The sequence below is a fragment of the Mastomys coucha genome, unplaced genomic scaffold (genome assembly GCF_008632895.1).
Source record: "Mastomys coucha isolate ucsf_1 unplaced genomic scaffold, UCSF_Mcou_1 pScaffold22, whole genome shotgun sequence".
NCBI classification, from domain to species: Eukaryota; Metazoa; Chordata; class Mammalia; order Rodentia; family Muridae; genus Mastomys; species Mastomys coucha.
Window position 1 is genome coordinate 10,690,360 of NW_022196905.1, and position 25,868 is coordinate 10,716,227.

Below are 25,868 nucleotides of genomic sequence, written 5' to 3' on the forward strand. Positions count from 1 at the left end.
ACAATGGTTCTGCTTGGAGGGTGGCACAGACATTAGGTGAGGGTAAGAATCTGGTTCATTGGCTGTGAGGGTTTTGAAAAGCGTGAATGCACATTTTCATCTTGTACTTCAACCCAAAGAACTTCCTGAATAGAAAAGTGGGTATGACTATCTGGCTGTCCTCTATGAAGGACACGTTAAACAGATTTGCCATAGTAAGATGACATTGATTCTCACAGCAATGATGAGTGGCACACACTTAATTACAGCACTCAAAGGCAGGTGAATCTCTGTGAGTTCCAGGCTAGCTAAGGCTACACAGTAAGATCCTATCATGAGGCGGCAAAGGGGTGGGCAGGGCGGAAGGGGCTGATTTTCTATCCTTTAATATTTCTGTCTTGGTAAAGTTTAGTTATTTCTTATAAAAAACAAAACTACAAAAACCCATGTCATTTGGGATGTGGCTCTGTGGTAGAGCATGCACCTAATATGCTCAAAGTCTGGGCTGGATCCTAAGTATAACAAACAAGACAAAATGTTGTTTGCATCAACATCTTACATTCTTGGTGATGGTATTTTAGTTGATTTTTCCATGACAGGGACTGAATCCATGCTGAACAAGCCTTTCTGTGAGTTACATCCCTAGACTCATAATTTTTTAATGGAAAAATATTTAACTTTTTATTTGTTAAAATGGTAGGTAGCAGATATAATTCACGTTTAAGTTCTTTGAAGTCCTCAGTAATAGATGAGATCAGAGGCAAGATAAACTGAAGCATAAGGATCAACCCAGAAGAGTATGCCAACCTTTCTCCACACATGGCGAGGGCACACCCACCTCTAGTTCTTTAGATATTCTGAATTGCAAGCTGCTTATTATATGGGTACTAAATACTTTCCCCAATCTGTTTTTCAATGAATAAAAATTAATCAATACTGGTCACATTTATCAATCTTTTCTGTTCTGATCAATACTTGCTATGTTTTGTTCAGGAAACCTTTCCCTCCTCCTAACTGCATTATCCAGAAAGTCTAAACACTTCAGCTAGATCCACAGGCTCTGACTGTGAGCAGCAAGAGACGACCTCTCCTTCTATACCCTCCTCCTCCTCCTCCTCCTCCCTGCATCCTCTGTTCCTACAGTCATGACCGCCAAGCTTGCATTTCAGTCTGTCAGTGCAGCTAAAGAGATAGATGGAAGGTTATGGATCCAAATGCTTCCACAGAAGGTAAGCTAGAGACCACACCGCTGTGGTCAGGCAGGTTGGCTATCATTCTTGCTGCCATTTCAAGAAAGCTGTGCGGGAACAGAGAGCAGGCGGGGGTGGAGTGCGGGGGCGGAAGTGTGTGGCACCTCTGCTTCTCAGTCAGTGGGGAGGGGAGGCTGGAAGCAGGACCCTTGTTTTAGGGGGAGAGGATGAAGACTGGGATTTGGTTCCCAACACCTGCATGGTGATGACTCACAAGTGTCTGTAACTCCAGTCCCATGGAATTAGATGCCTTCTTTTGGCCTCCTCTAAGGGTGCCTAGTATATACACAGTGCATATACATACACGCAGACAAAATACCCACAAACATAAAAATAAAATCTAAAAAATAAACAAAAAAAAAGGTTAGAGGGTAACTTCAGAATATTCCTCAGTAGGAAAGGTGCTGTCACAGAAACTCAGAAGGACAATTGTGTCACTCTCTGACAAGCCAGCATCTCTTCAGAACAGTCATTTCTTCAACTCAGAAATGCCTACAACAAGATACCAGCTGAATATAAACTTAATTTCTACTCTTAATGTCTACCACAGAATTTTTCAAACTACAGACCATTATCTATAAATGAGTTGTGAAATCAGTAGGGTAGGTTACAATTAACATTATTTTTAATGACCACCATGAAAGAGTATCAGTGAAGATCACAATGCCTAGAACACATTGGTTGAGTAATGATTCGCAGTTTTCTTTTTCTCGTCAGTCAAACTTGCCCCAATACAAAATGCATTATTTACTACAAGTCTCTGTTTAGACATCTGAGAGGCACTAGAACCTACCAAGTTGTTTTAATGGGAGATTTCTTCCCAGCCACCACTTCTTATCTAGGGAAACACTTCTCACTTAATAGCCATGTGGTTGCAAACACATATGGCCATGGTTTGATAAAACTCTCACAGCTCTGTAGCCCAGTGGTCTAGTCTTCCTACTGCTGAGACCCTTTAATACAGCTCCTCGTGTGTGGTGACTTCAAAACTGTGATGCTGCTGTTAGGGATTATACTGTAAATATCTGATTGCAGGATATCTGATCTGCAACTCTCCAAGGGCTCATGATCCAGAGGCTGAGAACCACTGCCCTAGCCCTTGATGAATGACTTACAAGGAATGGCCATTTGCCCATGTTACTTTCAAGTTCCTTGTCCATCATTTTTTAACTTGGTACATAGGACATCTGAGTGACAGAGCTACAGGGCAGACTGCTGGTGGCCATGTTTCCAGGCACAGGAGGAAATGGTCTGCCATAAGGAATGAAAAGGAACATGAGGAAAGAAGCAAAGATGAAATTCAGGAAATATGGCCATACTGAGGTGGCTATGTTATTTCCCACTGTTTTAGCCACTGTCCTAATGCTGTGAAAAAACACCAAGACCAAGGCAACTCATATACTAACTGCTTACAGTTTTAAGAGGGTTAGTCCATCATCATCATCATCACCATCACCATGGTGGGGAACATGGCAGCACACAGGCAAACAGTAGCTCAGAGCTACATCCTGATCTGTAGACAGAGAGAGACTAGGCCTGGCATGGGCTTTTTGAAACCTCAAAGTCCACCTCTAGTGACACACTTCCTCCAACAAGGCCACACCTACTAATCCTTCTAATCCTTTCAAACAGTTCTAATCCCTGGCGACTAAGCATTCAAGAATATGAGCCTATGGGACCATTCTTAAGATTTATTTATTTATTTTATGTATATGAGTACACACTGTAGCTGTACAGATAGTTGTAAGCCTTCATCTGGTTGTTGGGAATTGACTTTAGGACCTCTGCTCGCTCTGGTCAACCCCACTCACTCAGTCCCTGCTTGTTCCAGACCAAAGATTTATTTATTATCATAAATGAGTACACTGTAGCTGTCTTCAGGCACACCAGAAGAGGGTGTCAGATCTCATTACGGGTGGTTGTGAGCCACCATGTGGTTGCTGGGATTTGAACTCAGGACCTTCGGAAGAGCAGTTGGTGCTCTTACCCGCTGAGCCATCTCGCCAGCCCCTATGGGGTCATTCTTACTCACTCTACTCTTGTATAGGATGGAAGTTTGATTCTCAGTACCCAGCTTGGTACCTCACAATTGTCTGTAACTTGTTCTAGGGGATCTCACACTCTCTTCTGGTCTCTGTTGGCACTGCATGCTTGTGGTACCCAGACATATATGTAGGCAAAAACACCCATACACATAGAATCAAAAATAAATCTTTAAAAAATATTGTATTGAAATGTGCGGTGATTTGAATAAAATGGCCCCCACAGGCCCACAGGGAGTGGCACTATTGGGCAGTCTAGCCTTGCTGGAGAGGGTAATACCAACACCATTATCAAAGAATAGCTGAGTTTTTGTTTTGTAAGCAAACCCCAAAACACTCTATTCAGGTCTTCAGCCCTGCAGACCTCGGCAAAGGCAGGGACCCTGGACGATACCTGGATGCTGCTTAGGCGTTTGTGGTTCAAGGTGTTGGATCCAGGCTGAGGTGGGAAAGAAGGAAACTTGGACATTTGCTTTTTATACAGCAGAAACCAAGACAGAGTTGAGCATCCTCTAAACCAGGCCAGGAATCAGAGCACTGGTTTCTAAACTAAAAAGAAATACTCTTCCTCTAAGCATGTAACAAGCTTCCTCCGTATGGCCTACTGGACACGAGGAGGAGACGTATAATCGACCCACTTCTGTGTATATCTGAGCGTGTCATGCAGTGTAATGAATGCACTGACTGGCCTTTTACACAATGTTGTTGGTTCCACTCTGGAAGAATCTACCAAGAAACACAGGGTGGGATTATGTGGTATTCTGTGACGGTATTAGCACACTGTTCTTTTGTATAATGGATCTTGTAATTATTTGATCTGTTCCTCATACTCTATCAAGTCGGTGTACCTTGGAGACCACCCAATCAGCAGCCCATCTGGAGAGGCTCACCAGAGTTCACTGCTTACCTGATACTAGTTCTTTAAAAAACGTATCCCAGAAGTTAAAGGCTAGTATCAGAACTTTGACAACAAAGCATGAGAAGCATGATTTTCTCATTTAAAATACTGAAAGTTGCAAATGGTGGCACTTGCCTGGAATCCCAGTGCCCAGGAGGTAGAGGAAAGGTCAGAGGTTCAAGACCAGGCTCAGCTGCAGAACCTCCAGTCAATTCCAGGAGCTGCTAGTCTAAAACTCACTAGGTGACCCAAACTGGCCTCAAACTCAAGATTCTCCCACCTCTGCTTCCCGGGTGCCTGAACTAGACCACCACACTTGGCAAGATGGGCTGCCTCCTACGTGTCTTCTGGGGCTTTCAAATGGCGGAACACTTAGCACTAGGGCCATTCCCACAATATCTAAACTCAACACAACAGGCTGCTCACGTTTCACAGGGATGCCTGCAGAAAGCTAAAGTGAAATTTGCTCCCAGGACAAGAACTGCAGTCTCCTCTAAAGGAGCCCTTTACAAGAAAGGACATGCACCCTGGTCTGAGGGAGTGAGCCCACCAGGGCCCATGCACCCTGGTCTGAGGGAGTGAGCCCACCAGAGCCCATGTACTTACTGTGGTTTCTACACTCAAGCACTTAAAAATAAATCAGGGCTGAAGAGATGGCTCAATGCTTTGATCCCAGCAGCCACTGGGTAACTCACAACTGTTTATAACTCTAGTTCCAAGGGATCCTACAATCTCTTTTAGCTTTTGTAAATACCAGGCATGTATGTGGTACACAGACAAAACACACATATAAAATAAAAATAAAGGTTAAAAAAAACCTTCCTTCAGCCTGGGGCCTGGGGTGGTATGAATGAGGATCAACAGTGGAACACTTACCTGACAGGCCTTAGGTTCATGTCTACCACTAAAAGTAAACAGATTTTTTCCCTTTTGTTTTCTTTAATTTTTCAAGACAGTGTTTCTCTCCGGGCAGTGGTGGCGCACACCTTTAATCCCAGCACTTGGGAGGCAGAGGCAGGTGGATTTCTGAGTCCGAGACCAGCCTGGTCTACAAAGTGAGTTCCAGGACAGCCAGGGCTACACAGAGAAACCCTGTCTCGAAAAACCAAAAAAAAAAAAAAAAAAAAAAGACAGGGTTTCTCTGTGTAGCCCTAGCTGTAATGGAAATCACTCTGTAGACCATGCCGATCTCGAACTCAGCGATCTGCCTCTGCCTCCCAAGTGCTGGGACTAAGTCACACAGCACACTGCCCAGCCACTGTAAAAACCTTTTACGGTCCCTAATATTTACTCTGAGAAGTGGCATGGGCTCTCTTTTTATTCTAGTGTTAAGGGCAAAGTTTAACCACTTGACAGGCCTGTACTTCCTGTGAGCAACATGAAATGGCCACCAAGGTGGACCATCTGTGGTGTGGTTTTCTGTGAATGGAAGGGAAGACAAGGAAGTCAGGTTATCCAGTGTTGGTTCCTAGAACAGCAGAGGGGATGCTGGATCAGCATGGCTCTAGACAAGCTGTAAATCTAGAACCCTAGGATCTCATTTCTAAAACAGGAAAGCAAATACAAGAGCACTTAAAAATTGTCACACTGAGGTGGGGCCTGGGAGATGGCTCTGTGGATTAGCGCAACTGTTTGTGCATGCTTGGCAACCTAAGTCCCCAGAACCCAAGAAAGAGACAACTCCTGAAAGCTGTCCACCCACGCACGCACGCACGCACGCACACTCGCCGTGGCACTCATATATGCTATTTTTTAAATGGGAAAAAGAATGCAAATTCATTCAAATTTCATTATATTACTTGTAACGTTTTTCTCAAAAATAGTATTTTCAACAGTTTTAAGATATCTTAATTAAGAATTAAAATTAACATTCTCTGTGTTCTGCTGTGGATCAGACAGCAAGATCATTGGCTTTACGCATTACAGTGGAAGCACCACTTGGCTCTTTTTTTTTTTTTTTTTTTTTTTTTTTTTTTTTTTTTTTTTTTTTTTTTTTTTTTTGGTTTTTCGAGACAGGGTTTCTCTGTATAGCCCTGGCTGTCCTGGAGCTCACTCTGTAGACCAGGCTGGCCTCGAACTCAGAAATCCACCTGCCTCTGCTTCCCAAGTGCTGGGATTAAAGGCGTGCGCCACCACGCCCGGCTTACCACTTGGCTCTTGACTGCAGTTATCTAACTTTGCCTCCGCCCAGAACTATTTGTTTACAATTATAACAATTGCATGCACAGCTGAAAATGTCCACTGCTATAAAATGATAAACTGGAACACTTTAGGAATCTTTTTTTTTTTTCCTTTGTCTTAAAGAAACGACCTAAAGCTGGCTAGGATGGATCCTGGTTGCTGGTCCTGCGAGCACAAGTGTGGGTTCTCCCACCTACAAGGTGGGATCGGGCACTTTCCACAAAGAGCCAGGCTGTTCTTAAACTGCGTGGCCACGCCCTTCGCAGCAACTCAGGCCCCGCCCCACCCGCACAACGCAGGCAGCAGCCGCACACTGTTACGTGGTCTCTGCAGAAATGAGTCTTTAGCTGGCAGCTGTTACTTGCTCCTTTTCTTTGTCATTCAGAGAAAGAAGTGGAAGATGGTGAGCAGTGACTCGTGTTCTTTGTCTGGGTCGTGTTTGTGTAGTTCACCTCTATTCTTTCAGCAGGCTGTGGATTTAAAAACTGGTAGTATCATCTTTCAGAGCACAACTTTTTCCCCCATTAAATGAAATAAAATGCAGAATAAACAATTCTTTTGGTTCTGGTAAATTCTTTTGGTCTGATATGTTTCTTTTACTCCAAAATGCGTTTGGATACTGTCAATTATACAGATTCTAGTTAAGACTGCTAATAAATTGTTTATTGCTAATAAAAGCTTTGTTTAAATGTATTTTTTAGTACCCACTGTGTGTCAAAGTTAACTTTTGAAAGTAATGTATAAATTAATAATTTTGGCATTTTTTTCTTTTGTGAGAAAGAGTCTCAGCCAAGGTTGGTTATGCACCTTGAACTTCTAATCCTCCTGCCTCCAGCTCCCTAGTGCTGTGATTACGAGCATGTGTTACCAGACCCTGTTTTATGTGGAAATAAGGGTAGTGCCCAGGTCTTGGTGTATGTTAGAAAAACACTTCTTAACAACAGAGCCCTATATTTGCACTTTTAATGGGATAGGATTTTAAAACATCTTGTTAAGGATAAGTGAAAATCAACATTAATTTATATTCCCTAAATATATACCTCAAAATCAAGTAAGCTGGGGTCCTGGCTTTCTTGTTCCAATCTGCAGTTTACTGTGGTTAATCAACACCTTTCAAAACACTTCTTTGGTTTACTCTTTCTGTTTACTCTTTCTGTTTTTGTTTTCAGTTTTGCTTTTCTGAGCCAGGGTCTCTCTCCCTGGCCTGGAGTTCATCAGGAGGCCTATGTTAGCAGTCTGTGAGCTCCAGGGATCCACCTATCTTCCCTTTCCTGGCACAGAGACAGCAATGTGGGCTCTGGGGTGTGAAGAGGTGGCTCAATGGTTAAGAGCCATTACTGCTCTTCCACAGAGTTCAGTTCCAAGCACCCATACCCAGCAGCTCACACTTGTCTGTAAGTCCAGTTCTAGGGGTTCAAACACCTTCTGAGCCCTGCGGGTACCTGCCTGCTCATGGTGCATATAAACTCAGGTAGGCACACAGACACACACAAAGTAATTTTAAAAAAGAAAGAAAAAGAAATTTGAGTTCTGGGGATCTGAACCCGGGTCCTCTTGCTTGCCAGCAGGCACTTTACCGACTGTACCATCACCTCAGCCCCAACAAGTCCCATCTTTACCAGTGCCCTTCGGCTTCCTCCTCCCAGAGTGCAATGCTGACATCTAAACCTTAGTTTTGTCTCCAACCAGTTAGCAAGAAATCAAGTAGCTTAACTTTCCGTAGCTTTCAGAGGCAAAGTGAGCAATAAGGTCGTTGTGTTAATAAATCTTGCTAACTACCTGGTGAGTATAGACTCCGTGCTTTAGAAGACTCAGTAGCAAAGAGCAGGCTAGCTTCATGTTTACAGGCTCCTTGCTGATTTTAATGCACACGAGTCTTGACAGGGGTCCGGGGGGCTCACACATCATCTCCCCTCGGGGGCCTGGGGGCTCACACATCACCTCCCCTTGGTTTAAATGGGAGAGGAGCAGCACCAAGGAGCTAACAATTACTGTTCTACACAAGTTTCTCAGCAAGGAAAAGTCGAGAGACCCAAAATGTGATGATAGCAGTCTCCTGTAACTCCAACATCAGAGGGCTGAGGCAGGAAGACCAAGAGTCTGAAACCAGCCTGGACCACAGAAGGAGATAGTGGTGGTGGTACATGACTTCAATCCCAGCATCTCTGAGACTGAGGCCAGCCTGGTCTACAGAGTGAGCTCCAGGACAGTTAGGGCTACATAGAGAAACTACAAAAGAAAATTTTAAATTAAAAAAAAAAAAAAAAAAAAAAAAAAAAGATCAAAAGTAGGGAGACATCCAGGGTCTAGAGCTGAGTTTCTGCCGTTGTCACACTCCTAAAATAAAAATAACCATACATGTCTAGCTTGCCATGCTGGCTTGTTGTTTGCACTATGTATGAAAATACATAGTACTGTACCTTTAAAACTTTTAAAGGGCTACCACAATATTTCTGACATTATCCAACTGCTCAGCACGACATTTGCTTAAGTGCGCCAGAAGAGAGCCAGAGCCAGGCCCTGCACGGTTCTGAAGTGGGTCCCATCGCATCCCAGGGCGACGCCAGGCTGCTGTTTACAGGAGGGAGGCTGCCAATTTCCACCAAGCCCAAGATGGCAATGGCCAGCCTCCCTGGACTCTATGTGGCTCAAGCACACGCACACTGAGTCATATTCAGGGACACTAAAATAATAAAAGCTCTTGGTGTGTGTGCACCACACTTAACTTCTTATGTGTCACTAAGATTAAGCAAACTGATCAAAACACAACTTTCACTTTGTTACTCAGAAGTACAGAGAACCGTCACACAAACCTCATCCTTTATTTAATCCTGGGGAAACATCTCAAAGCAGACCCTCCTTTACAGAACCCTCCTCCAAGTGCTGCAAATATTCACTAACAAGAATTAAGGACAAACTTCAAAGCACATATATATTTGGGTCTGGTAATCACGTTTTATAACAACTTCGTTTGAAGAGTCGCTAGGGCTACGTTTATATACAATTCAGGAAGCAATCACTCACGACCTACCACACTCTGAGTCCACTGAGGGAGAGATTTTGTTACATTTCTTACTATAAAGGAAAAATATGGCTTATGAACATTTGCCCATTCATGAAATTCCCTGACAGAAAGCAACTGTGCTTCCAGTTAGGAGGGCAAAAGGAAAACGGGCTGTGCCCATAACTTCCTTCAAGTCCCCCACCACTTCTGGGGCAGCAATTTGATCAATGATGCTCACAACCTGGGATGAGCCTGCTTCAGAGGCTCACCTAAATCCTAACGCTGACATACTTAAGAGACATGGCAAAGCTATCAGAGCTTGGAACAGACTTTCTTGCCCTCTGAGGATATCTAAACAGAGACAAAAACACTGCTCAGCAACAAGAGGAAGCCAGGGAGCCCCATGGTTCTCCTCTGGCTCTGGCTGACTGGAGCAAAACCTTGACCAAATACTTAACTGAGATGGGCTTTATTTTCAGTATCTGAGAAATGGGAGTGGAAACAACAAATGCTATTTTACAGTTTGCAGAAGAGCACAATAAAGAAGCTAACTGGTGGAAGTTTTTATACAGCGTTACCTGACAGGAACTACAAACAGAAGCAGGCTGGGGTACTGCCTGATCCTGGGCAACTCCTCTGAATGCCAGGGAGGAAAGTCTGCTAAGTAAGTAGGAAGTGTTATTAGCACTTGCTTCATTTTATACTTAGAAGCAACAACTGCAGCACAGAACACATGCAGCACTTCAGGTTTGCCAGGGTCACTTCCAACAAGTAAGACTAGCCACTATTCTAAAACCTCACGGAACTTGATGGCCACCTGAGTTCCTCATGAAGATGAACCCCAAAACCTTCACAGAAATCTACAGACTTAGTTTTAAAATGTCTGCAACCATTTTCACAGCTTCACATAGTAATGGACACCTGGTTATACAAGTCATCGATGACACCAAGCGCAGGTGACAGCATGGTGTCAAGAGTATCAGTAACACCATGATCGAAGCAGTGACGACGGAGGAGAGACTCATCTCTGGAAGCAGCGCCAAGAGCGTGGATTTGGTCATATTTACCTATTTAGACAGGAGAAAAACTTTTCTTCTTCTTTTAACAAGGTATTGGCCCCAGGGCATTAAATGCTAGGCAAGGACTCTATCTATGAGCTATGTACCAGCCACTCATAGATTTTGTTTAAAGGAAACAAACTTTTATATAAAACAGACAACTTGCCATTGACAGCAACAGGCATGAAGAACAGTAACACAACACAAACCAAACTAACGGGAGACTCTCACTCATTCTTTATTACTATTACTATTAGTATTATTTATTTATTTACTTTACATCCTGACTGCATCTCACTCATTCTTAATAGCTCCCCTTCCCTAACTTAAAAATTTTTAAAGGAGGGGACTCAGCATCGTGTTCACACAGGCATGAGAACCTGAGTTTGGTCCCCAGCAGTCACAGAAAAAGCCAGTTCAGTGGCACATGAAATCCTACAACAGAAGGCCTGCCAGCCAGCCAGCCTGGCCCACACATGAGCTCCAGGTCATTGAGAGACTCTGTCATGAAAAATAAAGTGGAGAGAGACTATTAGGAAAGACACCCAGAATCATGCTCTGGCCTACACATATATGCACTCATATATGCACACACATGAACACACACACAAATTCTAAAATTGGCTATTTGATCTTTTGTTTTCTTTATGTTTAGTGATCTGACATTTTCATTATAAAGCAATTAGAGATATACACAAAAAGACTAGGGGCATCTGAAGCACGGAAATTATAATGAGATTGACCAACTGTATGGTTTCTGCTCGGCACCCCACCGTTGAATTACTTCAGCCAGACTATCACCTGCCATCTCTAAGCACACTGCCTAGGAAGTCACAACGCACTTACAACACTCCATGACTGCAGAGCAGGAAGGATTCCATGAACAAGCTGCATTCACGCCCATAGGTGACTGCAGTCCTGAATCACTTCAACTTCAAAGACATAGCTAATAAAAGACTCAGTTCCAGTTCAGTGGCTGATTGAACAGAGAATTCCTTACTCAAACCTTCTTCCTAGTCATAAAAGAACAAATATTCAAAGTGCATCTTATTTTGTACCTGAAGAGGTGAGATACTGCTAGCTGGAATGCCAAGAATTTACAGTGAAAAACATTTTGAAAGGTTTAAAAGAGCAATACTTACAGCAGTAATGCCAATCACCGCAAAAATGACCGACATAAGCTGAAAAAACCTCAAGTGCAGTACTGCAGGCCTAAAGCCCCAGCACTGTGTCAGCTGAGTCTTAAGAGCCGCCTGAGCCAACCTGAGCTACACTGTAAGACCCTGTCTCAGAAAGCAACGACATCTTATTGGGGATGCAGCTCAACTCAGTGCTTCTCTAGCATGCACAAAGCCCCAGGTTCAACTCCCAACCTTTTAATAAACTAAGCACAATGGTGCACACCTGTAATCCATCCCTAGGGAGGTAGAGGCAGGAGGATAGGTTCAGCAGCATCTTCAACTACGTGGCAACCTTTAGACCAGCCTGGTATATCTGAGACCCTGTCTGTAAAAAGCTCTTTTCAAAAACCTTATCCACACAAATATTCAATACTGAGGAAAGAAACTATGTGACATGATACAGATAACAGCGCCAGACAAGCGTGGTGGCAGCAAGTGCCTCGCCAACATCCGGGCAGGGTCCTTCATCCACCTCTGCTTCATCATCACGGACGGGTAGACGGTACTGTGGTTACGCAGAACAATGTCCTTGTTCTCGGGGGCTGCCCTGAGAAACTGACTACAGAGTTGTCACGTCTGAACTTTCACTTAACACAAGGACGATGTCAACCTGCAGAGAGAGTAGAGAGAGCAAGGCAGAAAGCAAATATGGCCAAAGGTTCAGAACCACCAAATCGAGGGAGATGTGTAGAGGTGTTTGCTGAATCATCCTTTCAGGTTTTCTCCACATTTGAAAAGTGTGGTTGTGGGTATGAGGATGGCACATACTGTAACCCAGCACTTAGCAGGCCAGCCTGGTCTATATGGTGAGTTCCAGGCTAGCTGGGGCTACATAGAGAGACGACATTGTCTCATTAAAAAAAAAAGGCCAAGATGGCGTCGGCGGTGTTGTGTGCGTCTCGAGTCTTTCGGCTACTGGACCGGGCCCTCCCACGGGTGGGGCGGCCCATGTCGAGTGGCGCCCTCGCGAGTGGCGCCCACGGCGAGGAGGATTCAGCTCGTATGTGGAAGGCCCTCACCTACTTTGTGGCGCTGCCCGGGGTGGGAGTGAGCATGCTCAACGTTTTCCTTAAGTCGCAACACGAAGAGCACGAGAGAGAGCCCCGTTTGTCACCTACCCCCATCTCCGCATCAGGACCAAGCCCTTCCCCTGGGGAGATGGTAACCATACCCTCTTCCACAACCCTCACGTGAACCCACTTCCGACTGGCTATGAAGATGAGTAAAGAAAGCCTGCGCCTTCCCCCAGGCAACAAGGGACCACAGCACTGGTTTGGACCCTTACTCTCTGTGTGGACCACGAAAGCCCATTGGATGCTAAGCTCATCTTTCCTTTTCTTAGATGGTGACCATTACTCTGATCTTCCATCCCTTTGCTTGTAAGAGGAGATGGCTTAAATAAATAACTTAAACTTTAAAAAAAAAAAAAAAAAAAAGGAAAGAAAAGAAAAAAAGGTTGGTGTGCAGGGAAACAGTGTTAGAGACAGCACTGGAGAACATGTCTGTACATTCACATTACCTAGGGACTTCCAAAAGCACCAAGGCTGGGGTCTCAATCCTGGGTGTGTCCTGTTAAGGGTAATTCTACACAAGTTCTGTTAACATGGCAGGAAGTACTTGAGTTGCTAAGTCACAGCTCTTCAACACTCCGACAGCCCAAGTGCCTGAGTCAAAATTTTGATCATTTTTTCTTGAGTCTTTTTAATCAATGAGAAGTTAACCATGTTTTCAAACTCAATGTAGGCATGAAATACAAAAATAAAGAAATGTACCCAGAACACACACTGGTAATGTAAGAACCACTTGTTTAACTGCATCAGGTAGTAAGGCATTATCTTCAGTGCTCTGCACTTGCTTAGCAGTGGGATGACCCCTGGCTCCATACTTGTACCACAAGCAATCAATCAAACAAATAACAACAACAAAAAACAACCCTGGAGTAGAAGAATAGGATGGACTTACTTCTCCTTTAAACAAAAGTAGAACGTCTACAGCCCAACATTCACTATTCAATTTAGGGAAGTGAAAAGGGGAGGGACTACATTTAAGAGACATTAAGCTATTTATTCTGTGTACAAAAAGAACAGGGGCTTTGGTGATGGCTATACAGATAAAGTGCTGGCTGTGCAAGCTGACTTCAGATCCCCAGCACCCATAAAAGGCAGGCCCAGGCTGTGTCTTCCAGAACCCCAGTGTTGGGGGCTATAGTGGTAGACAGGGAGATCTGGAGGGAGGGGGCTAACCAGACCATCTACCATAGAAAGCAAGCTCAGTGAGAGAACCTGTCTCAGAGAAAGAGAGAGAGAAAGAGAGAGAGAGAGAGAGAGAGAGAGGGAGAGAATGAGAATGCATAGGCATGTGTACCCATGCACACAAAGGCATAAAGCAAACATCAAACACACCACCACCACCACCCCTGTTTCCCCAACACACTTTTTTAAAAACATGGTTTTACTTTACATTTATGAGTGTTTTGTCTGCATGTATGAATGTGTACCATATGCATGCCTGGTGCCCACAGAGATCAGAAGGGGGCATCAGATCCTTTACAACTGGGGTTACAGACAGCTGTGAGCCTTCATATGGGTTCTGGGAACCCTGGTCCTCTGGAAGAGTAACCAGTACCTTCAACTGCTGAACCATCTCGCCAGCCTCCCACAGAATTCCTAGTATAAAAATAAAAAGAACAGAGAAGCCATACTAAAATTCCGTTCTTATCTCCGCATCAAAGATGAATCATGATTGGCAAACCTGTAAAGAAAGGATCCCTGGGAAAACACAGAACTTCCAGTCTCCAAAGTCAAATTTGTGCAGATTATTTAAAGATACTCCTGTGAGTCTTATATATGAAGAAAAGCACTCCATGCCCTCCATGGTCCATCCAATACAGGAATCTGAAACACCCATCCCTACATGCCGCCTCAGTTCCACTTGTCTCATAAGAGAGAAATGATTAAGTTACACACTTAAAGCATGCTTCACAGACAGGTGTGGTTGTTCACACGTTACCCAGCACTTAGGAAGCTAAGGGAGGAGGACATCTAGAACTCAAGGCCAGCCTGGGCTACTCAGTGAGTCCCTGGCCAGCCTGGGCTATAGAGGAAGACCTTTATAGTAACAGCTCCTCACTTGATCTTAGCCAAAAGAGTGAGAAGCTGGGCTAGAAAGATGGTTCTTCCGAAGGTCATGAATTCAAATCCCAGCAACCAGGTGGTGGCTCACAATCATCCATAATGAAATCTGATGCCCTCTTCTGGTGTGTCTGAAGACAGCTACGGTGTTACTTACACATAATAAATAAATAAACCTTTTAAAAAAAAGAGTGAGAAGCAATGAGATCCTGTTGGGGAAAGAAAGAAACAAAACAAAAATTCTGATAATAGAGATTGTCATAACAATGTACCTTACAATATAGGTGGCTTTAATAAAAAGTTTTATTGATTATACATCAAGAGCATACTTTTTTTTAAAGATTTATTTATTTATTATGTGTAAGTACACTGTAGCTGTCCTCAGACACACCAGAACACCAGAGGGCATCAGATCTCATTACAGATGGTTATGAGCCACCATGTGGTTGCTGGGATTTGAACTCAGGACCTCCAGAAGAGCAGTTGGTACTCTTACCGCCTGAGCCATCTCTTCAGCCCCAAGAGCATACTTTTAAAATACTGAATTTGGAAAAGTTTGTTTATTTTGATACAGAGTGTCTGCTGTCTTTCCTAGGTTGTTTTTTTAACTCAATCCTCCCATCTCAGCCATTCAAGTAATCAGTTTAGTAAGCTCCCTCTCTCAAGCTCCAGCGCTCTTTCTCTTTCTCCCTCCCTCCTCTCTCTTGCCCTCCTCCCTCCCTCCTTCTCTCCCCTCATCCCTGCCCCCTTCCTTCCTCCCTCTCTCTTCCCCCATCCCTACCTCCCTCTCCCCCATCCCTGCTCCCGCTTCCCCCCTCCAGGGATGGGTAGCCCTGGGGATCCAACCCAGGACTTTACACATGCTAAGCAAATGTTCTACTACTGAGCTTGCTGGTTTTTGTATTGAGACAGTGTTTCATACAGTCCAGGCAGTCTCAAACTCACTACGTAACTGAGGATGACTTTGAACTCTTGATCCTTCTACCTTCACTTTCTAAGTGCTGGGATTATAGGAATCATACAACATCATGCTAGGCTACAATCTGGTACACTGTGCATGCACACATATATCCTTCAATTCACTTACAGCAGATAGTGGACATAACTATACTAGATGGGGGTTTCACATCAGATATAAGAGAGACAATAAACTCTGCAGGAAAAGAAACTCTTTCTGGGTTGTTTTAAGTCTCCACAAAAGTGTCTAAATACTTTCATTAACAAACAAACTGTGAGATTTTGTACTTTTATCCCGAAATTTAAATATAAGAGACAGAAATGCATTATATTATCCTATCTTAGACATAGTTCCAAATAAAGAAACATATGTGATCTAAAAATAAAGAATGTTAGCATTTCAAAACACTCAGAAAAAAAATTCAACAAAAACACAGTCACACAGTATTGTGTCTGAATTTAAATCCAAGGCTAGAACACTGCTGGGTAGAAGTGCTTGCCTAGTGTTCACAAGGCCTTAGGTCCAGTTTCCAGCACCAAATAACAACATTAAAAATAATAATAACAAAATTTTTTTTAAAAAGGTAGCAGGCCTGTCTGCTAAATTTCAAAGCAAAATCGTTTAGAAAGATTATCTATAAGTTACAGCAATATACTCAAGACTTCTTAAGTTAGCGAAATTAGGCGTAGGTATACCCACCTGGCAGACAGGGCTATCCTAGGCAAAAGTGGGGAGAAGGTATCTTCAGTAGCTGCCAAAAGGGTTGCCTGTCCATCCTTACTCAGGGAACCCCCTCGTCTACAGCACCTTCACTGATGTTTCAAGGGTTCCCAGCAGTGGCCTTTTATGTATTTACTTTTGACTCAGGAACCTAAAATATATCCAAATTGTGTCTATAAACTCTGTTCACAGGTGCAATTTCTGCTTCCCTTGGGGACAGTAAGGCCTGCTCCATTTTTCACTGCTCCCTACTGAGAGTCTGTGTAGTCGCTGCAAAAGAGACCTTTCTTTGTCCAAGACACAAAGCCTTCTAACCAATGTTACTTAAATTTAAAGGAAGGATGGATTCCCAAGAAGGCTACCCAGACCTTCCAGAGGGCAGATCCATTTGATCTAGGACTTGTGTTACTGCTGCAGTACACACCAACCAGACTTTGCATTATGCTACATTACATATGGCCCAACATAAAGGACTAATTTCTTTGCAGGGATCTTTTGTCTCTAGTAGACTGTAGGGATCACTGGGAAGATGTTGTGTCTTACTATACTCCAAGAACCTAGGACATATATTAAATATTCATAAATATGAAACAATAATTCACGATGATCACTACATGTAATGCTACTTTATAAAACATAGGTATACTCCCTTTGTTATTCGAGATGGAACTGACACTAACAGTTTCATTTGTGCAGGAAACTACAAAACTGTAGTCACTGAGACAAAACCTTAGCTCCCTGTAAAAGACTGTAAGCAGGCAAAGCAAATTCAAGGTTCTCTTGTTAATTGTTTAACATTGCTGGGACAACTACATGGCTCCATTCTCATTGTGAAACATTCATTGTTACCATTTTTTTTTTCCAGGCTCAGTCACAAAGGAAACAAAGGGACAGGAGAAAAAAAAAAATCTAGGAAACACTCCAGACCATGGCCATCATAAAGTTTTCCAGGGTTAATAAATAAGGAAGATTCATGATTTCTGGGAGAAACTGACATTGTTATATTTTGATGTCTCATCTCAAATTCAAATATGTTGTTTACTCAAATGGGTTTTGTGGTCAGATTCCCTTTATACAAAATCAAAGGACATAAAATCCACATTCTTTCCTGTTATCACTTCATCGGTGTGCAATGGTTAACTGTGGCTGCTACCAAGCCCTGACTTGGACAAAACCCCCTGGAACCTGGTTTCCAGAGTGGGAATATGGCCTTCTCTTCCCTGCTGCAACCCCACGCTGCCTAGCTGGCCCATATTAGGGACTCCAGAATACAGTGTGTCTAATTGTATTTGAATTAAATAAAATGTACAACAGGGACTGGAAAGATGGCTCAGCAGTTAAGAGCACTGGTTGCTCTTCCAGACGACCTGTGTCCAATCCCCAGCACTGACAAGGTGGCTCACAACCATTTATAACTCCAACTCAAAAGGATTTGATGCTTTCTTCTGGCTTCCACAGGCACCAGACATATAGACTGTGCAGATGGACATGCAGACAAAAATACCTATATACATAAAATTAAATTAAATTAAATTAAAGATAAATTATTTAAAATTTAAAAATACCAACAGACTATTTTCTAAATCAGAGGGAAGGGCCAGGCAGCCTTGTTGGTGAATATCTATGATTCCTGCATTCACTGAGAGGGTTGACACAGCAGAATCAGGAGTCCCAGGTCAGCCTGGTTAGGATCAAGTTCAAGGCCAGCCCAGGCAATATAATGTGTTTGAGACCCTGTATCAAAAGGAAGACCTATTTGTTTTATTTAATGGGACTTAAGGGCATCTGACTTGTGATGTCTGAATAACATCAACAAGTTTGAGAAATCAGTAAATATTCCTACCAAGTCAGAGACTGTGATCCTTGGAATTTTTTTTTCTTTTTTTTCTTTTCTTTTTTTTTTGTACTCACAAGATTTTTACAGACATATTACTTTGAAACACATATTTGGGTCAGTTGGTAGGGCATCTGCTGCGCATGCTTATGGACTGATTCTCAGCATCACAAAGAAAGAAGAAAATAAATGAAAGCTTCATCTCTATGTGCTCTACATTGGCAAATGCACAGAGAGCTGAAGGAAAAATTAACATGGTCAAGAAAAAGGACTCAGTAAGATGTCACAAGCACACGCGTATGCACACATGCACATACACGCACAAACATACACACACAAATGAGTACAAACGCATTCAGAAGTAGTAAGAAAAGTGAAAATATCTTTTCAACAAAGACTTGTGGGGAACAATACTTAAAGGGTGGGATATTTTGATTATTTGATATATTAAAAAGTAAACATGTGGTGCTAAAGGCTTATACCATCACACAGATCATCCTAAAACTATGGACTTTAAATTCAAAAGCAGGGAATGAATCAAAGTGTTGTTTCAGTCCAGTGGCTACTGAACAAATAGGTGAGTCTTTGGGTGTCTTGTCTTGTTTTTTAAGTTGATTCCTAGGAGCAGGCTGGAGAGATGGCTCAGCAGTTAAGAACAAATTAAGTTCCCAGCACCATGTCAGGTGGTTCCTAACTGCCTGAAACTCCAGCTCCAGGCCATCCAAAGCTTCTAGCCTCACGAGCATGCACCTAAAGTAACACACAGAGTAATTAAAAATAAATCACAAAACAAAACGAGCTGCTTCTTTTGTTGAGGATGGGGGCTGTAGCTCAGCGGCAGAGCCTGTGTTGAGCATGCACAGAGTACACAGTTCAGTCCCAGCGGTATGAAAAACAATTATGCTTAAAAAACCTCACATATGGGGGATCAGCACTTACTATCCTCAATACTGATTAGACTCAGTAACATTTCTGTGTAGGACTCGCTTGTTTAAATAGGTCCTATTATATATGAGTCCACTAACATTTCATGTCCACATTAAAAGTTGAACAATATCATAAGGCTGTGATAACTGCTAATAATTAGAGAAAAAGAAAGGCTGAATTCTGACAAATTTATATAACAGGCAAACTCTAAGCCTATTTTTTGGGGACAGAATCTCCTGAGGTCTAGACTGACCTTGAACACGCTAGGTAGGTGAAACTCTTGATATTCCTTCCCCCACTTGCCAAGTGCTAGGTCTGAAGATGCGTGCCACCAAGCACAGCTACCTTCTAATGTTTGTTTTTGTTGTTTTGTTTTGTTTTTGTTTTTCAAGACAGGCTTTCTCTGTGTAGCCCTGGCTGTCCTGGAACTCACTCTGTAGACCAGGCTGGCCTCGAACTCAGAAATCCGCCTGCCTCTGCCTCCCATGTGCCTGGTTTTACCTTTTAATTTTTAAAAGCTCTTAAATCCTATACTCCTGCAATCCCAATACTTGGAAGGAGGTGGCAGGAGGATCAAGAGTTCAAGGCCAAGCTGGATCACTTGAGACCCAGTCTTAAAACAAACAAACAAAAAGAAAACATACAACAAAGACAATAGTGAAGGCTCACTGTTCATTTTTAGAGGCCATGCAGGGTGATCTTTAAAGTGCAGCCTTTCAGTACACGCCCTTGTCCATCTCCCTAAATAAAAGGAACTAAATGGGATAAAGTAAATCCTTCAAGCCACTCTGCTCTGAAATGAGCATATTCCACTGCATTCAAACAGTACAATATGAACCACTACAAAAGAGGGTCCCAAAGTCAAGTGCTCCCTTTGAAAGAAAATAATGCATGAATTTTTCTTTGACTTTCTTTTTAAGTTTTTCTCTGCTTTTGTTTGTTCTGACAAGAAATCTTAAGCCTAGTTCCCCGCCCCCTCTCTTTCTGTGTGTGTGCGCGTGCGTGCGTGTGTGTGTGTGTGTGTGTGTGTGTGTGTGTGTGTGTGTGTGAGTGTAATTTATTTTTATTATATGTTCATTTGTGGTTTTGCCTGAATGTACGTCTGTGTGAGAGTGTCAGATGCTCTGGAACTGGAGTTATAGACAGGTGTGAGTTGCCATGTGGGTGCTGAGAACTCAACCCCAGCCAGCTCCCCCAGAAGAGCAGCCAGCACTCTTAACTGCTGAGCCATCTCTCCCCTCCAAGCCTGGCTCTATAGTTACAGGGGTTTTTTGTTTGTTTGTTTTTCTTTTTTGGGTGAGGAATGATATTAGGGATTGAACTGGGCTCAATACTTTTTTTTTTTTAAGATTTATTTTTCTCTTTATGTGGCTGTTTTGCCTGTGTGCCTACATGAACAAAGGCACATAGATATATAGATCCCTGAGAACTGGAGATAAGGATGATTATGAGCCACCTTGTCAGTACTGAGACTTGAACACAGGTCCTCCAGAAGAGCAACCAGTGTTCTTAATCACTGAGCTCTCTCTCCTACCCTTAAAAACATATTTTAAGCCAGGCAGGGTGCCACACACCTTTAATCTCAGAGGCAGAGGCAGATGGATCTCTGAGTTTGATGCCAGCCTGGTCTACAGAAAGAAACCCCAGCTCGGAAAGAAACAAATCATAAAAGATAAAAACATATCTCAAAGTCAGGCACAGTGGCCCATGCTTATATTATTTTAAAGGATAAGACAAGAAGAACTGCCATTAGCTCAAGACAGGTGTGGTCCTCAGTGTGAGTACCAGGCCACCCAGGGCTACCCAAACAAGTAAAAGCAAAAGTACGTAAACAGCAAGATGTGGCTGCATGGCCGTGATCCAAACTCAGAAGGCCAAAGCAAGAGGACCAGGTTTCAGCGCGGCCTGCCTTACACGTGAGAACTGCTTCTGTCTATAAACAAGGACATTTTTCTACAATTTGATTATTTTAGCCAATGCAAATGCAATATGGTCAACTAAACCATGTAGCATCATTTGATTAAACAAAGGATTATATACACAGACTTACCTGGTTACAGGAGATACCTCAGGAGTAAAACCTCAAGAAGGTTTTACAATGTTATAAAACTCAGTCACACTCCTGATTTTGTTTTTTTGGGTTTTTTTTTTTTTTTCTCCCGAGACAGGGTTTCTCTGTGTAGCCCTGGCTGTCCTGGAACTCACTCTGTAGACCAGGCTGGCCTCAAACTCAGAAATCTGCCTGCCTCTGCCTCCCAAGTGCTGGGATTAAAGGCATGCACCACCACTGATTTTGTAAATGATGATCCTTCTTTTAATTTATGCAGTTTATAACTTCAGAGGGCTCAGTAACCAAGTTACATTGTATTGACAAGTGAAATAACTTGTTTCCATAAACTATGCAGGCAGTGGCCTGTCCACTTTGTTTGTTTAAAAGTAACGGGTTTCCCAATTGTGTACCGCTTATGAAAATGTGAGAAAGTCTGAAAATCTTTTCATTTACTGATTCCACATACCTACCACACATTTACTGTAGCTACTTCAGCAACAAATTATTAATTCCGACTGTTCAAGAGAAAGAGTTTTATTCCTGAATGGAAACCTAAGCAAAGCTTCAGTCTTGAGGAAGTGGGGCCATGGAAGACTCACACATTCTCTTTATTAATCCTGAAGCAGAGAATTATACCCAATCACCACCCAAGACATTCAAAATCTAATCTATACAGTTCACATTAATGAAGAAAAGCATTCAACTTAGTGATAGAAAGCTTACAAGTCAGAAAAGACTAAAATTAAGAGCTGGACATGTCACATAACACAGGAAGATTATCAGATATGCCTTTTCGGAGTACCTTAATTTAGTCTTCAAAATAAAAACCATTAATAAAAAATAAATTATAAATTTTATTTACTCTCTATGCACTAAAATAAAGTAAAAAAAAATATCTACCCCACCACCAAGTGCTGGAATTAAAGATATAAGCCACCATCCTGGACAAATAAAATAAAAACTCAGTTCAAAAAGTAACAGTATTCTCTACAGTGTCAGACTTAGAATGTACATTTGCCTATTCATAAACAATTTTAAAACCCTGTTTAATTACTTGCACGTGGTTATTCACTCCTTTATATGCCAGGTGCTTTGCTAGGCACCAGGCAATGGACTCAGAAATGAAGCGCTACTGTTACCTTTACAAATCTTTCTGTTTAGTGGAGAAAACCACCGAGGTGGCAACAATCATGTGATTTCTATAACAACTTTGTGATTGAGGCAGGCACATGATACTATGCAAATTTAAATGAAAGAAAGCCAAAAATGGTGCCTCACACTTGAAATCCTAGCACTCACTCAGGAGGCTAAGCACGTTTGAAGCTAGCTAGCCTGGACCAGAGTGAGAGCTTATCTCAAAAAGAAAAAAAAAAGTGACGAGTGTAGACAACTCAACTCACCCAATAAACTAAAGCCATTTTTCAAAAACGATGTCGCACTATATAGTCCCCGTTAGCCCTAAAGTTCTGATCATTTGCCCTCAGCTTCCTGAGTGCCAAGGTTACAGGTATATACAGTATGTCTTGCCCAATAACTGAGTTTCTTTCCTTCCTTTCTGTGTATGTGTGTGCATGTTCCTGTGTGCGGGTGAGCATGAATGTGTTTGTGCATACATGCAGAAATCAGAGACAGCCTCAACTATCATTGCTTGGGCAACTATCTCCTTTGTTCTGGAGACAATGCCTCCCGCTGGGCTGGAACTTGCCAAGTGGCTAAGCTGGCTGGCCAGAGAACATCAAGCAGCCCTTGCTTCTGTAGTACTAAGGTCATTGCTAGTCTACTCACCAGACCCAGCTTTTGAATGTGAGCTCTGGAGCTGGAGAGATGGCTCAGCAGGTAAGAGCACCAGCTGCTCTTCCAGAGGTCCTGAGTTCAATTCCCAGCAACCACATGGTGGCTCACAACCATGTGTAATGGGATCTGATGCCCTCTTCTGGTGTGTCTGAAGACAGCTACAGTGTACTCATATGCATAAAATAAGTAAATGTTAATGTGGGGTCTGGAGGTCAAATTCAGGTCCTCGTGCTCACAAGTGATTTAACAACTGACCTATATCTAGCCTTTTTGAAGGGATTTTGAGATAAGGTCTTTTATGAAGTCCTGGCTGACGTAGAACCTTATATGTAGACCAAGATGGCCTTAAACTTGCAGGAATCCTCCTGATTCTACCTCTGGATTACTGGCTTACAGGTGTGTGCCACCATATCTGGCTTCTAATAATAGAATTTCTCTAAAGTGTCATATAAACCCTATTTCAAACATCAGGAATATTTATAAAAGTCTTCTATTAACAGCAATGATTATCTTCATAAAAAAATATACTACTGAGGCTAAGAACACAGATCAGTGGTGGAGTACTTACTTTTACATAGGCAAGGTCCTAGGTTTGATTCCCTAGTGTAATAAAGAAAAAAAAAAAAACAAACACACTTCTTTTTTTAAAAAATCACGTGTATACAAGAAACAAAAAAATGAGCTAAACTTGGGAAGACATCCCAAACACTTCAGAACCTCTGCACATATTAGCTTATCTGGTCTCATCATGAACAACATGGAGTAAGTGCTGCTACTGTCCTCGTTTTATAGATAAAATAGCTAACGGTAACTTGGTCAAGGGCACACAAATGACAAAAGGAAACACTGAGACTTGAACCTTCAGGACCTGATTTTAGAACATTCTCTCTTTGCATTTTGTTTTGATTTTAGTTTGGTTGGTTGGTTGGTTGGTTCGTTGATTGGTTGGTTGGTTTTTGAGAAAAAAAAAAAGAAGTCCCACTGTGGTGTGCAACTCCTGGGCTCAGGTCATCCTCCTGCCTCAGCCTTCCTGGCAGACGGGGTCCTAATGAGCGTTAGCAGCCCAGTTCTGGAGGTATCCTCATTTCCCTGTGTGTATGGTATGTTGAGTGTTTTTGAGTAGTCCTGTGCTTTGCAGGTGCACGTGCACGCACACAGAGGTCAGAGGTTGACATCGAGTATCTGCGGGATTCTTTCTTTCTCCATCTTTTATTGATAGGTTCAGGTCTCTTGCCTGAACCTAGGGCTTGCCAGTTTGGCTAATCTAGCTAGTTTGCCCCAACAGTCCTTGTCTCTACCGCCGCACCCCCGCCCCGCCCCCACCTTTTTGTGAGTACTGAGAACCTGAATTCAGAAAATGGACAACCCACAGAACTATCTCTTCAGCCCGAGACTTCATTCTTAAATTCTACACAGACACCTATCTTCCAGGATGATATTGTCTGTGTGGCAAGCACTCTATTAATCCTAGGGGGAGGGGAGGTCTTTTAAAGAGGAGCCTTTCTGAAGAAACAACTGGAAAAAAACTACTACGGTCCAGATTATTTTAAATTTGTCCAAGGTTACAGAGCCAGTGAGGGAGAGATACTGGCAAAATTCAAATTCAGACAGCAGGATGCCTGGTGCTAGGAGACTTCAGCCTCATGAAAAAAAGTCACATGGCAAATGTATCAAACAATTCCAAAAGGCTCGTGTAAGTCTTCCTGAGACACACTGAAAGGGCTTGAAGCTGTGACAAGCACTCTTTAAAGCAGCATTTACATGTAAGTCACTTTTAAACTTCACCACTTTGGACTGATCATAACCACATCTCTGCTCTTTAAAAAGAAATCTTTCTGTAGCAACTTGGCAGACTTCAGTACAGGAACAGTCTATTCTTTAAAATTAAATTTAGTAACAACTTATTCTGGTTGGTCTGAAAGAGAAGTAACAAATGAACTACTAAGAGGTCTTTGCTGTACTTTAATATTTCAAAATATGTTTGGTTTGGCCTAATTTAAATCTTGTGGACAACTAGTGCAAAACTAGATTTCAAGAGGGTAATATCAACTTAAAACTAATGAATTCTAAACAGTGACGTCAGAAGCCAATTCAGAGTAGCCATTTCTTATCATTCTTTCACCTCAAAATAAATACTAAAGATCCACACTGTAAGACTCTTGAGAACCAGGTAGGGGTGGGTATTCGTAGTCTGGAGGCATTTCAGATGGAGAAACCTAATTAAAAACTGAAGAAATTCTGTAGAATAATGTTGTTTAAAGAGTAGTCAAGAACACACAAAAAAAAATGTACACCCAAAGAAACAACCTCTAAACTGCTCTTCTGTACATAAGCTCTACACAGTATCCAGTGACAGAGAAAGACACAATTCTGCGTTGCAATGCCTCCCTAGAGCAAAGGCAAACCGAAGTGGACATTTCATGCTGGATTCCCATCTTACCTGCTCTTTTCCAACAGGTTTAGAACTCATAACCTTTAATACTGAATTCACATTTTTCAGAAGAAAACGCATAAAATTGCTTCAAAATAAAAGCGCTAAGTAAAGCCACTAGGCAACCAGTATTCTCCTCTATCACCATGCATTCAAATTACAAACACCTTTTGCTTTGCCTTTATTGAATGAAAGTTAACTTCGATTTAGAGGAAAATGTGCCCCCATTAGGCATTTTACACTTTCTGCAGGGCACTCAGTCTATCAGATCACATCGCAGACTATTACTGCTCACTTAGGCATTCAAAAGACAGAGAGCATGCCAGCACCAATTATTTTACAGGCGGCATAATGCCCCGCTGGTGGAAGTCTGGCAATACCTACATGTACAGCAAGACAGGAGAAGGAGGGTGTCAAGGGCGGGGGGGGG

General features: G+C 42.5%; 1 protein-coding gene and 1 pseudogene across 2 annotated transcripts in view; one reads left to right on the forward strand and one right to left on the reverse strand.

Annotated features, from left to right (window-relative positions):
* Positions 1–25,868, reverse strand: part of Sertad2 (SERTA domain containing 2) — a 110,255-nt gene that overhangs the window by 83,149 nt on the left and 1,238 nt on the right. The window lies entirely within an intron of this gene.
* LOC116071056 lies at positions 12,452–13,008 on the forward strand (annotated as a pseudogene).